The sequence below is a fragment of the Carlito syrichta genome, unplaced genomic scaffold, assembly GCF_000164805.1.
Source record: "Carlito syrichta isolate Samal-C Ts95f unplaced genomic scaffold, Tarsius_syrichta-2.0.1 Scaffold119772, whole genome shotgun sequence".
Lineage (NCBI taxonomy): Eukaryota > Metazoa > Chordata > Mammalia > Primates > Tarsiidae > Carlito > Carlito syrichta.
The window spans coordinates 206,076-220,506 of record NW_007063868.1 but is presented as its reverse complement, the minus strand read 5'-3'; the positions used below and the strand labels follow the sequence as shown (position 1 = coordinate 220,506).

The window sequence follows — 14,431 nt, the reverse complement described above, 5'->3', positions numbered from 1 at the left end:
GGATTGTCTTAATTTATTAGTGATATCCATGTATCTAATGTATGCATTGGGTATTTACCTGAGATGCTTCCTATAGATGTTCAGGCCTATTGTATATTGCTGATGCCTCAGATAATACCATTGAGGACTTTCCAGACTCTTTCTACCTATCGATAATTAGTTGGAAAGGCTGTTTTATACCAATGATGGCTGTTTTCCTAGCAGCTGTTGTAGAAACAGAAGTTTCCTCAAATCTCCAAAGTTATTCTAGGTTGTGAAACTAGTGCTGTATATGGTTGTGCAACAATGTGATATGTAACAATCTTATATAGTCTTGGATTCAAAATATTTTCTAGGAAACTTAAAATTATTCTTAATAAGCCTAGAAAAGAATTCTAATGATTCAAATTGTCATTGTGCTTTTTTTTTTAATCAATATTTTTTATTATGATATTGTGGGGTACAGTTAAGGGTTAGGCATACAAATATGCTTCGTTCAGGCACCCTTGTTGATAAGAGGTGTCTCCCCATTGTCATTGTGCTTTAACCCTTTCTTTGGTTTTTATCTGTGACAGTTTGCTGAATGAGATTTTGACTTTTCTTCCTTTTCTTTAATTCAGTTATAGTTGAAATATTAAAAATGGAAATAGCGGCCAGGCGCAGTGGCTCATGCCTATAATCCCAGCACTTTGGGAGGCCGAGGTGAGAGGATTGCCTGAGCTCACAGGTTCAAGACCAGCCTGGACAACTTGGTGAGACCTCATCTCTACAATAAATCAAAAAATTAGCTGGGCATGGTAGCGCATGCTTGTAATTCCAGCTACTTGGAAGGTCAAGGTGGAAGGATCACCTGAACCCAGCAGGTCGAGGCTGCGGTGGCCATGAGCATGCCACTGCACTCCAGCCTGGGCGACAGAGTATGACTCCAACTCAAAAAAAAAAAGGAAATTGCATGTGTTGAAGAACGAAACTCAGTTTTTATGAAAAGGAGATAATGACTCTTTCAGGTCTCCTCTTGCTGTGGGAGCTTTTCTGTCTTCTTAATAAATCCTACTTTCTAAAAAACAAAAAAAAAGGAAGAAAGAAAAGGAGATAATGGCTTTGATTTTGCTAGTCAAATCTTCTTGCAACATTCTAGAAAACAAAGGCCACAAACAGTAATGAAAGCTAGCATTTACTGAGCACTATTTGCTCAGCATCATGCTAAGTTCTTTACATGTGTTATCCTTTATTCCACACATGAACCCTGTAAGTCATAATCTATTACTCCCAGATTACTGATGAGGAAAAAGAGAAACATGAGAGTTAAGTAATTTGCCTACGGTGGTTAGCAGTAGTGGTTGTGAGGATTCCGATTCTGAGTATAGTCTGAAGATACAGTAAGTAGATTTTCTGACAGATTGGACGTGGGTGTGAGAAAAGGAGAGGAGTGAAAGATGACACCAGAGTTTTTGGTTTGAGTAACTCACTGGATAGGGTTGTCATTTACTGAAGTGCAGAGACTGTGAGAGGAGCAGATTTAGGGGGAAGGGAAAGAGCAGAAGAAGCTCAGTTTTGGATTGCTACACTTGAGATGTCTATTGGGCATCCAAGTGAGATGTTGAGTAGGCAGCTGGATCTACGAGTCTGAGTAGAAGAAATAAAATTTGGAATTTGTCAGCAGACAGTATTGATGACCCCAGTCATAAGATTGACTGGGATCATCAAGAAAAGGAATACAGATAGAAAAGAGTTCTTATGACTGTACCTTTGGGGTACTCCAATGTTAAGAGGAAGAACCAGCAAAGGAGGAGAAGAAAACATCCAGTGAGGCAGGAGAAAAACGGGTATCAAGGGAGCCAAATGAAGCCATCAGGAAGCAGGGAGGGATCAACCAGGCCAATGCTGCTGACAGGTCAAGTGAGGTGAGAACTGAGAATCAACCATTGTGTTTAGCAATATGGAGGTTACTGGTGACCTTGACAAGATCAGTTTTGATGGCATGAAAGCTATATTTGAATGGGCTCAAGAGAATGAGAAGAGAGGAATTGAAATCAGTGAATCCAAGAGTAGGACTAGTGGGCATAGGAACTATAATGACTAATTCACTTGAACTGATAATTCAATGTACTGATCTAGTTTAGAGACTGACTACCTACTTGTATCTGGTTCTCAACACCATCAGGCACTTCTTCATCAGCCAAATGTATGGCCAAGGAAAAATCTATGTCACTGGGTGGGGCAGATGGTCATGGTGTTGGGAGATTGAGTTCTGTTTACCTTGTGGGGTGAATGGCCACTTTGTGTCATGCTGTCTCTCTCTGTTGCTAGAAACCACCTTGCCTGTCTAACCTACTCACCTAGGTGTGTTCTAATCATCTGTCACTTGACAAACCCTGAGATTTTACTCTGTCATGCTGCTCTGGAAGTCTGTCCTTGATAGGTGTGGCTCAGGTCTAGAGATGGCAGAACTAAGAGTTCTTCTAGTAAAAAATAATTAGTCCCAAATTTTAAAAAAAATTATGTTTAATTATTGAGGATACATATGGAATAGGAGATATATATGTGTGTGTTTCTGTGTGTATACATATATGTGTGTGTGTGTGTGTGTATATATATATATATATATATATATATATATATATATATATATGTAATCATTCACCCTTAGTGTGAAAGAGAGCTGCATAATCTAACAGTACCAGTTAATTTAATTCAATAAATATTTAAGTAGCACTTTATACAAGTCATATCTTAGATATTAGAAAGCAAACATAGAGATTTAAAATGGAGTTCTTTCCCTCAATATTTTACAATCTAATAGAAGAGTTTGGAGAATAACAAAAATGACTATAATATAAGGCAAAATGTGATGGGCAATGTGATTTATATCTAAAGGGAAAGAATTGGGGGTTTAACTCTGATCAAGGTACTCAGAGACACTTTTATGATAGCAATAGTCTTTGGGTTAAGTTTTAAAGAAAATACTAGTGGTATTTTTTCAAATCTTAGAATGAGTAATGCCAATTTAAGCATGACAGAAAACCAAGAAGCATAGGAAAAGTATCGACAATGTTAACTAACTTAAAAATGTAGAGTTTGATGACCAAAAGTAAGTCTTAAAGCCAAAACAAATAGCAACCTGAAAAACTTGTTTGCAATTTTCTTACTATACAAAGAGCACTAAAAAAATCAATATACCACATAACATATGTGGCCATACAATAGAAAAATGGGCAAAGAACACAAGCAGGGAAAGAAATAATATGTAAAAATATTTCCACTCTAACCCATAATTTAAAAAAAATACAAATAAACCAAGAATAAGACACCATCTGTCACTTATAAAATGGCAAAGATGTAAAAGTTTGATGATATCCAATAGTGGCAGTTAGGATGTAGAAAAAGAGTCACCTTTCTACATTGTTGATAGAAATGCAAATTTGTACAGCTTTTTGAAAGGGCAACTTGGTACTACCTAACACATTATTAAATGTCCATATCTTAAAGACATACTATCATAGAGAAAAGACCCTGGGATACAGGCTCTGAGATGATTAGCACGCAGGAAGTTAGGGAGGGCTCTCAGGTTTAATAACTTATGGGAGGCAAGGGAAGAAGACAAGATTGGACTGAGTGGAAGTTAAGCTGTGATGCAGTCTCAATGACCATCTTAGTCAACACACAATGAGCTCTGATGCTGGGAAGATTCTTCAGAGTTGTCCTGAGCTAAGGCAAGAGGGCTGGGTATTTATATCCCCCATGTTAGCCAGTCATTAGAGGAGAGCTGCCCAAGGATGAGGGTGTGAGCTTCAGTGAGGTGACTTTCTTTTGCTGAAGCAATTCCTGAAGAGGGCTGATAGCTAAGGGCCATCTTCCAGCAGCACCTCCAGCACTGGGGGGAACGAATCCTTTCATCCCAAAAGGGAGTCTAAGTTGTCCATTATAGTGTCCACCACACATCCTTTCACAAGTGGGAAAAGAGAATGGATTGAGGACATAAGCAAAGGGGTGGTAATTGGAACAAGGTCCAGGGCAATTAGAAGAAACAGTATCAAGAGATAGGTAGGCTGGGCTCGGTCGCTCAGCCTGTAATCCCAGCACTTTGGGAGGCCGAGGCTAGTCGATTGCCTGAGCCCATGGGTTCGAGACCAGTCCGGGCAACTTGGCAAGACCTCATCTTTACAATAAATAAAAAATTAGCCAGGCATGGTAGTGCGTGCCTGTAGTTCCGGTTACTTCAGCCAGTCTAGTCAATTCTTTATCTAGCTCACTGGCAGAAGGATCACCAGAGCCCAGCAAGTCGACGCTGGGGTGGCCATGAGTGCCCCTGCACTCCAGCCTGGGTGACAGAGTGAGGCTCCAACTCAAAAAAAAAAGGAGATAGGTAGACTCATTAGGTATAGAAAAGAAAGAGGACATATTCTGCAAAGAAGAGAGGACAATGGGTTAAAAAAAAAAAAGAAAAAAAGGAGAGCAATTTGGATAGGAAGAGGCATTCATATGAGATAGCTTCCATGTTCTCAGTATGTAGGAGGCAAGGTAATTCCAGAGTTGAGGGATTAAATAAAGTGAAAAGGTGTAATAAACTGGGCGTGGTGGTTCACACCTGTAATCCCAGCACTTTGGGAGGCAGAGGCGAGAGATTGCCTGAGCCTGGACAAATTGGTGATGCCTTGTCTCTACAATAAACAAACAAACAAGCAAGCAAACAAACAAACAAATTAGCTGGGTATGGTGGCACACACTAGTTGGAAGGCTGAGGCAGAAGGATCGCCTGAGCCCAGCGGGTTGAGGCTGTATTGGCTGTGAGCAGTGTGCCACTGCACTCCAGCCTGGACAACAGAATGAGACTCTGACTCCAAAAATAAAAAGGTGTAATAACTACTATAGAAATTAGCAAATATTAATGGAAACGAAAGAATTGCTAAAGACTCACGAGGACCCTTGAAGTTAGACTAGATACCTGGGGAGTTATAAACATCTGCCTACAATATAGTATGCTCCTTAGATGCCAAGCAGGGTCCAAACCAGTGGAGCCAGGGATCAATTCCTTGGCCAGAGTTTCCTCAACAGGGACAGTCCATATCTGAGAGGCAGATTTAACTACTCAATCAGATGTTTCCTGGAGTGAGTGACAGAGTGTGTGCCTCCCACTCCTAATCTGCAGTGATCTCTCTTTTGCCCTGCTGCTGGAGCTGTAGTCTTAGACTTTCTAGGGTGAGCAGAATAAACCATTTGATTGGGAGCCTCCAATGTTGGTATCTTCAAGTCTTTACTCTTGGACTGGTCATCTTCTCCAGGGAAGACACATCCAGTTTCCTGCCTAGAGAGTATGTGTCTGGCTATGCGTGCTCTGAGAATCTGGGAAGAAGGGTGAGGGCTCAACATTCAGTAGTTAACTTTCACTGCATCCTTGTTTTTAGCACTATTTTCCTCACCTGTGCATATAAGCATGACACTCTGGCTTCTGCCGGGGCAGCTGCTTTCCAGTGTGGTATGGGAGACAACTCAGTAAACAGATTTAGAATCAACTGTCTTATTTTTAGTCCCATCTTCATGCCCATTTCCGGTGGCCTGAGCCTTGAGGGGTTTCCACTGTGTTAACTGGGCCATTTCTGGGCTTTCTCCACTGCAGGCTTATAAGTCAGATCTGCATTACCACTTGCTCATAGGCTTTCTAGTTTCTAAAGTTTATTGCTTGTAGCTTTCTCTCCTATTCTTTGTCCTCATGGGTGTTTAAACCCTTTAGAAAATTCTTTTTACTGATATTTAAGTGGAGTTTAGGAGGAAGCAAAGATAAATGCATGTGTTCAAGGTATGATTTTATCCTCTATATTTAAATATTTAATACATCTGGAATTATGTGATCACACTATATGAAAAAGATGTCTTAATTTTGAATAATTAGACATTGTCACTGAATAAACTTTTTCTACAGATTCCAAATGCAATCATTATCCTATGCTAAATTTATGTTTCTAGACATTGTATGTGGCTCCACTGATATGTTTGGTTAAGCCCTAAACCAGTATTGAACTACTTTAATTATTATCACTTTAGAATATATTTTAATGTCCAATAGTCCTTATACTCCCACCTCATTATTCTTCTATTTTTAAAGTCCTTGTTTGTCTCATGTCCTATTAGAGTTTAGCATAATTTTATCTGATCCCTTCACATCCTCTTTTAAATCTAAAAAAATTCAGAAAGAACTGACATTCTAATAATATTCAATCTTGTCATCAAGAGCAAAAAGTTCTGTACTTTTGTTCAAGTCTTTAAGTTTCTCACTAAAATTGTTAGTTCGCTCAACTCCAGTCCTGTATATTTCTTGATAAATTGTTACTTAGTTGTGTTCTATTTTTCTTGCCATTTTGAGCAAGATGCCTTTTAACCATTATGTTTTATTTTATTTTAAATTTATTTTTGTAGAGACAATGTCTCCCTATGTTGCCCAGGTCTTGAGCTCCTGGGCTCAAGCAATTCTCTTGTCTCAGCCTCCCAAAGTGCTGGGATTACAGGCATGAGCCATTGTGCCCAGCCCACTGTTTTTGAACTGGTATAGTAAGTCCCCTACATATGAACCTTCAAGTTGTGAACTTTGAAGATGTGAACGTTCATTCACATGTCCAATTACATAAGTTAGTTCACATGACTGGTGTACATTGTCACATGCATGCATCCTCTACAAGTGGTTGTGCTTTTGTGTATTTTACTGTACAGTACTGTATAAAATGCAGTAGTACAGTATCTTTATTTCAAGTCCAGGATGTCTAGAAGCAAGCATAAAAGCAGTGGTGATGTAGCTGGTACTACTAAGAAGCACCAAGCAATAATATGGAAACATAAGTGAAAATAACTGAGAGAATGGAATGTGGTGAAAAGATAGTAGATGTTGCTTGGTCTTATAACATGAATCATTCAACCATTGGCTTGATTCTGAAAATCATAGAACATGTGAAGTCTGCTCTGCCGATGATGTTGACAATAATATCAAAGAAACATGGAAAAGTGATGGAGGAGATGGAGAAACTTCTCGGTATGTAAATGCAAGATCAGCATCAGGGTTGAGTCCCTCTCAGCTTAATGCTGATTCAAGAGAAAGCTAAAAGCCTTTATGAAGACTTGAAGAAGAAATATGGCAAAGAATCAGAGGGTACATCTTTTAATGCCAGCCATGGCTGGTTTCATTGGTTCAGGGATAGAGCCAACTTTCACAATGTAAAAGTAAGTGGTGAGACAGCGAGTGCAGATACAATGGCTGCCCAGGAATTTCCTGAAATGCTTTGAGAAATTATTGATGAAGGTGTGTGTTTATCTGAGCAGGTTTTTAAGGTGGATGAGACAGGATTGTTCTGGAAAAGGATGTCAGACCGAAGTTATATCAGTAAGGAGGAAAAGTTGATGCCAGGCTATAAAACAGCAAAGGACAGGCTAGCTCTGTTGTTTGGTGGCAATGCTTCTGATGATATAAAGCTGAAGCCTCTCTTAGTTGATCATTCAGAAAACCCAAGAGCCCTTAGAAACACAGACAAGGGTTCTCTTCATATTGTGTGGAAGAGTCACCTCACAGCCTGGGTTACACAGGCCATTTTCCAGGACTAGTTTTTCTACCACTTTATCCAGAGGTGGAGAAATATGGCTTGGAGAAGGGCCTCACATTCAGTATTCTTTTGCTGCTTGACCCTGCACTGGCCTAACCCCCATTTATGGACAATTTTCATCCCAACGTCAAAGTAGTGCATTTGCCACCAAATACTAAGTTGCTCATCCAACCTATGAATCAGGGAATTACAGCAACCTTCAAGAAATATTTTTTTACAACACACTTCTCATCAAAAAGGCGAGTGACAAATTAGGAACAAACTTGAGACAATTTTGGACACCTACAAGGCCGTAAAAACCATTGACTCCTTGGCGTGAGGTTATGGCTGTCACCATGAATGGGGTTTGGAAGAACCTTTGCCCGCAGTTTGTTCATGATTTTCGTGGACTTGAGAAGGTGGATAAGGAGTCCAAAGGTGTCTTCAGCAACTCAGTGACCCTCAGCAAGAATCTGAAGCTAGATCTGCAAGAGGACAACTTCATTGAAGTACTTGCTGTGCAACACCAGTAACTTGCTAATGAAGACCAGATGGAATTAGAAGCCCAGAGGAAAGGATGAAGGGAGACAAGAGGAAGAAGAAAAAGTAACTGAAGAACCAAAGAGATTCACAGCACAGGAAATAGCAAGAAGGTTTTCTTTATTTGAGGAGGCACTTTTAGTTTTTGAGGCACAGGACCTAAATGTACAATGGAACACATAGATTGTAGCGGTTGTTCAGAATGCAATCCGGTCCTATCATGTCATCTGTGATGCAGTAAAAAGAGCTACTACCCAGATATCACGGAATCATTTTTTTTTTTTTCCGAGAAGGTAGACAGAACTGAATCCAACAAGGAATTCTGGGCTAACTTTGTTGGACTTATGAACAAATTGGACTTACGAACATGCTCTCTGAACTCAACTTGTTCGTATGTAGGGGACTTACTATCTATAGGAAAATGGTGACCTCTTATATTGTAATCAGATGCCTGACTAAACTTCCTTAGTAGTAGAATAGTTTTTCTTTTCTTTCCTTTGAGGTTCCTAGGTCAACCATTCATGTATTTTTCCTGAATTTATTACTAGTTGATTTTATTACACTGACTGGATATTCAAATTTCTCTTTACCTTAGCCTATCCAGCCACAGTTGGGCTACTAACCTGCCTTTTAGAGAATTACTATAGCAGCTGTGCAGAGAAAGACAAAACCATGAACAGTGTCTACTCAGTCAAGGAGCCAATACGACTGTAATACAGCACTCTGGTTCCAGCATATTTTATCTATTAGTTTAGTAGATTCAATAAGTATTGAGTGGATGACTGGGTGGATGGATGAATTATATTTGCTTGAAAGGAATTGAAGTCTAACATTTCTGCTGTAAACCTGAATCAGTTTTATATGTATATATCTCCAGGTATTTCTATTTAAGAAAGATGAGTCACTGATGAGCTTTAAGAAACAAAAGATATGAAGGTTCAGCTAGTAAAAACAAAAGAATACAAATGTAAATTAGAAAATTCTACTGACAGAAGTCATGTTACTTGATAACCATGTATCCCCCTTCACTTAAATGTATTTTACATTCTGATGTAGAAGTTTTGAAAATGAAATTAATTTTTGTAAAGTCCATTTTATTTCTTTATCAGACTCATTTTGCCTTTAACAATTATAAAGTAACACTGTAAGAAAAGGTTGCATTATGGATGCATTTTGTATATGTTTGATGAGGATGATACATAGTGGTGAAAACAATTTTTTATGGAATGGCAAAGGACAATGATCTTGAGTGTATTACTTTTAAGTATTCTTCAGGCCATCTTTACATTAAAAATAAATAAAACACAGTGTTGATAAATGTTAAATTACCACAGAAAAATCTATTTGTGTAATAAATTAACTGTGCTGTATTTTTTTTTTTTTTTCCTTTTCAGGCAGTCACCAACTCTTGGTCCCCTCAGGCTTTCCACAGCATTCACTCTCATTCAGATGGCACATATTATCCAACCCATATAGTAAGTACCACACATTTACAGCCTTGGCAGTCAGCAGAGAGGCCAGCTATGGCCTTCTAAAATGCCCTCCTAGGGCCCCTTCTTTGACTTCCTCTAAGTGAAAGGACACCAGTCACACTCTGTTGTGCATATCATGCCAATTATCACATTCTGTAATCGCTTTGTTTATGTATTCACTATGTGCCTCCTCCATATTAGAATGCCAATTCTAAGGAGGTGGCAGGGTCAGAGTCTTGCTATTAGATTCCCAACTTCTAGCATGATGCCTGGTGATAATGAGTACTCAGCAAATACATATTCATAAATATGTAGAATTCTTCTGTGTCAACCAAAAATGAAATAAACCTTTAAAAAAAATGAAGTCCCCCCCTCCTCCTAAAGAAATAAGTACACATTGAATGAATGAGTCTTTGTCATTCGCATGTCTTCTTCAGGTCTCCAGCTTCCATGTGTGGGAAGAGGGGCATTTCTAGGGTCCTATACCATCCAAACACAGAAAGGAACCCTGAGCACGACTTTTTAACTCTTTAATTTTATCTCATGTGAAATAAAACCTTCATTTTCGTATTCTCTTTTACAAGTTAAAGAACTACTTGCTCTTGTTACAGAACGTGATGCAATATTTAACTTGTGGCAGTTCCCTCTGAAATAACACAGTAATGACTATATTCATCCTTTCTTTTTTTTTTTTTTTTTTTGAGTTGGAGTCTCACTCTGTCGCCCAGACTGGAGTGCAGTGGCCACTCCCAGCCACCGTGCCTCGACCTGCCGGACTCCGGTGATCCTTCTGCCTCAGCCTTCCAAGTAGCCGGAACTACAGGCATGCGCTACCACGCCCGGCTGATTTTTTGATTCATTGTAGAGATGAGGTCTCGCTGCCCAGGCAGGTCTCGAACCCGCGGGCTCAGGCAATCCACTCACCTCAGCCTCCCAAAGGCGCGGGATTACAGGCTGAGCCACCGAGCCCAGCTATTCATCCTTTCAAAGGACATTGGAGGTCTATAGATTCAGGGACCTGATGACCTAATATAAGCATATGAACTCAGCTTACTTATACAATTGATTCATTTATCTTTGCCAGCTTTCCAATTTGACTGCATTTCTTGCGATTGTGAGTTTATTCACTGTATAAATAAGCATGGTAACTGGCTTCACCCAAAGTTTGGGGTGATTCTTAGGACACCACAGAAGGGCCAAGTCCATCCTACAAGCCTAATCACATTACATGCTGCTGTACTTCATCAAATCCAGTGCACAGTTGTATACTCAGATACACTGTGTAAAAATCCTTAGACATTTTTTTCTGTGTGTCACATCCATGAACAAATACCTACTATTGTATTTATTGTGTGAATTCAGGATTTTAAAGCCTTTTAAAGAGAAGAATCCTTTCTTTCAACATAAACTTAAACAAAAGCTTAATCCTTTTAGCAGAAACAAGTGAAATTCTTCTCCAAAGCAAGGGAATAGTTGAGTGTGTGTGTGTGTGCAGGTGTGCATGGGCAGACAACACCCCACCCACCCAGCCCCCAGTTGCACCTTGGGGGAATCCCAAGGGCTCCGAGGAACTCTGTTTGAAAACTGCCCTATTAACCTATCACTCATTAAGGATGTGGAGAAGTGGAATGTATTCAGAATCTATCATATATAGAAATTGAAATCAATATAGGACTATCTTTTCTATAATTAGAGTCTGTTAGTGTTTCCTATGTAGTAAGCTCCTGGCTGATATAAAAATTCCATTTAACTAATATCGTTGTCTGAAACAGAGGTGAAATTAAAACACTAGAAAGCCAACACTATCAATAATTCATAGCAGTTCTACTTCCTGGGACTAAAGTGGGGTGGCATAATCCTTTCAGATATCTCTGTGGCACCGGTATAAAATGTAGACTATAGCAAGAAAGCAGATAGTAGGAAAAAGACAGCTAATGCATTAAAAGCTAATGTGGTTCATGTTGGAAAATACTGAGTTGTCTGTTCATTTCTAGCTTTTACATCAGCATTAATAATGGAAAAACAGTGCATAACATTAGCGCTACACTCCTTTAACAAGTTTCCTTATTCAGTGACATGTGGGCAAATAATGCCATAGACTCTTTCATTATCAAAACAAATGTTTTAATATAATGTCTAAAATATTTGTCAGATATGTGGCCCATGATTAATGAAGAGTTCAGTGATTACCCAGGGAATCCTCGGACATCCATAATTAACCTAAGACCCAGATTCCTCATCTTTAAAATGGTGATACTACTACTCATCCTACTAAGCTATTGAAAGGATTAGAGAGAATGTATGTAAATCACTTAATGTAACATCTGGTCTTTAATAACTATTATTACAGTGTAATTATTCTCTGCCTTTGCCAAAAATGTGGACAGCCTGTTTAGCAAGCTCTGTGACCCTCGGAGTCACATACTTCTACTACAGCACCACTAGCGAGACCTCTTGGTCTTGACAGAGGTGCTTCTCAGGAGGAAATGACCTGTCATTCAATCTCATCAGCTGAATGAGAATCTGGAAGAGCCACTCAGGCATGAGCTTTGCCCAGGATTCTGAGAACCAGCCAATTGAGTCAAAGGGCCTGGGAGCAGAAAAGGCAGAACAAGTAAGGGCATGACTATAACCTCTAGCTTCCCTGCCACATCACAGCTTCTAGGTACAGATACACCCTTCTTTCTGTTTTATTTAGTGGAAGAGAGTAGGTGCTGCTCAGTGGTAAAGAAAGTGGTCTCTGGAATTATTATGCTTAGGTATGAATCCAGCTACCACTCTACCTGATTATCTTGGGAAAGTTTCTTAGTCTCAATTCCTCATCTATAAAATGCAGAGTAGACTGCCTACTTCATAGAGTTGTTGTGAGGAATAAATAAGATAATCTGTGTAAAACACTTAACACAGTATATGGAAAATAGTGAATACTCAATTTTAAGCTGTTGTCAGGGTACAATCAGAGTGCGGTAGGAGGTAATGAAAGTCATCTTAACTATTTCAGAATATAATTTAATATAGGAATTAGGACCTTACAAAATTATTGGAAGAACAGGTTTATATTGGGCCTGTTGGAGCAGCTCTGTAGAATTGGATCTAAAGTACAAAATGTTAAAACTGATTCGCATGCAAATGTAAAATGACATGTGGTCAAATTTTGTTTAACATATGAATTAATGAGGAAACCTGTAAGATGTTAAGTCTAGTTCAAAGAAGAATTTTGACATATATATATATATATATACTTGTATATACATATGAACAAACATGAGAAATGCTGAAATCAGCTTGCTAATAGATGCAAAGCTGGCTAAAATTCTATAGGGCAGCACTGTCTGATAGAACAGTAATAGAATCCTCGCTGGTGATTTATATTTTTCTAGGAGTCACAGTTTAAAAAGTAAAGTGAACAGATAAAATTAATTTGAATAATTTATGTAATCCAATATATCCAAAATATAATTAAAGATGTAATCAATATAAACAATAAATGCATAAAATTAGTGAGATATTTTTACATACTTTTTCATATTGAGTCTTTGAAATCTGGTGTGCATTTTATATAAACTTACAAGACATCACAAATTTAAACTTTCCACATTACAAGTGTTCAATAACCAGGTGGCTAGTTGCTCTCATATTTGACAATGTAGCTTTAGGGCAATAAAAAATAATGTTTGGGGTTATTTTTTTTCCAGGGCAAAAATAAATTTTATAACTGAAACTGACCCAACTTCCCCACAGAACTAATAGTTACAGTTTTGCAATTTCTACAACATAGAAATTGAACTTCCCACTCTTAAAGCTTGAAATTTACATTTGTCTTATCTGAGTTCCTTTCTCAGGAAACCAACCCTCAGGCCTATAGTATCAAGGGGCTGAAACTCACCAGATCACCTCATCCAGATAGTGAGATGCCAGACCTCCTTCTTTTCGCCAGTTCCTCTTCCTTACCCCTCTCTAATTCCTGTTTTCTACATTCCTGCCTCACTATATAGCCCTGACGTCAGCTGGATGGAGAAACAAATTTGAGGTCATCTCTCATTCTCCTTACCTAATATCACCCAAATAAAAAGCCTTTTTTTTCTTAGCAATATTCACTCATTGTCTCAGTGATTGACTCTGTGGTGAGCAACAGAACTTCAACCAAACCCCTGGTGTTTCAATAATGTATCTACCAGAAAAAACTCATTTGCTTAGCTATGGACAAGAATTACAGTATTTGCATTTCTATAGTTTGCTGCAAGTAAATATCTTCCTTACAGAGTTGTAAAATAACAGAATCAATATGAAATCAAAGGTGCATACCCCTATTGAATCAGAAAATTCCTGAATGTTCTACAGTACCCAGAATTTCCCCTAAAGACACCCCCTGATTGCTATGACCCAATTCAAGCCTTGTACAAATTTTCCTGATAAGCCTATTAGGGGAACTGCTAAGAATCAGGAGGCTGCCACTGAAATAGTCGCATCTGTGAATACATAACTCTAGCTGCAGTCCAGGCATCAGGAAGTCACCACCAGAACTATTGCCCTCAGAGCCAGTTCACTAGATTTTCACATCAGCTAAATGGATGCCTCAAGCACTACTGCCTCTCTCTCTCCCGAACTCAGTTCCAAATTCAAATTGCACATGAGTACCTCTGATTAATGATGACTAAATCACATTTGAAATCCTTGCTGCAAGGCAGTCGGAAAATATAGCTCCTAGCTTTCCAGTGTCTGAAGTACATGAAATAGAATAGAGGTTGGAATAGAGGTTGACCAAGCCAATACACCATGTCCTCTCCTGCTATTATTCAGTTAACAATTGCTTCATGGATTACTATACCCTGGGATTCAGAAGTTATCAGAAAGATTTGTTGCTAGTCTGTATGG

At 38.8% G+C, this 14,431-nt stretch overlaps 1 protein-coding gene across 1 annotated transcript in view; it reads right to left on the bottom strand.

Annotated features, from left to right (window-relative positions):
• Positions 1–14,431, bottom strand: part of ACYP2 (acylphosphatase 2) — a 186,894-nt gene that overhangs the window by 1,087 nt on the left and 171,376 nt on the right. The window lies entirely within an intron of this gene.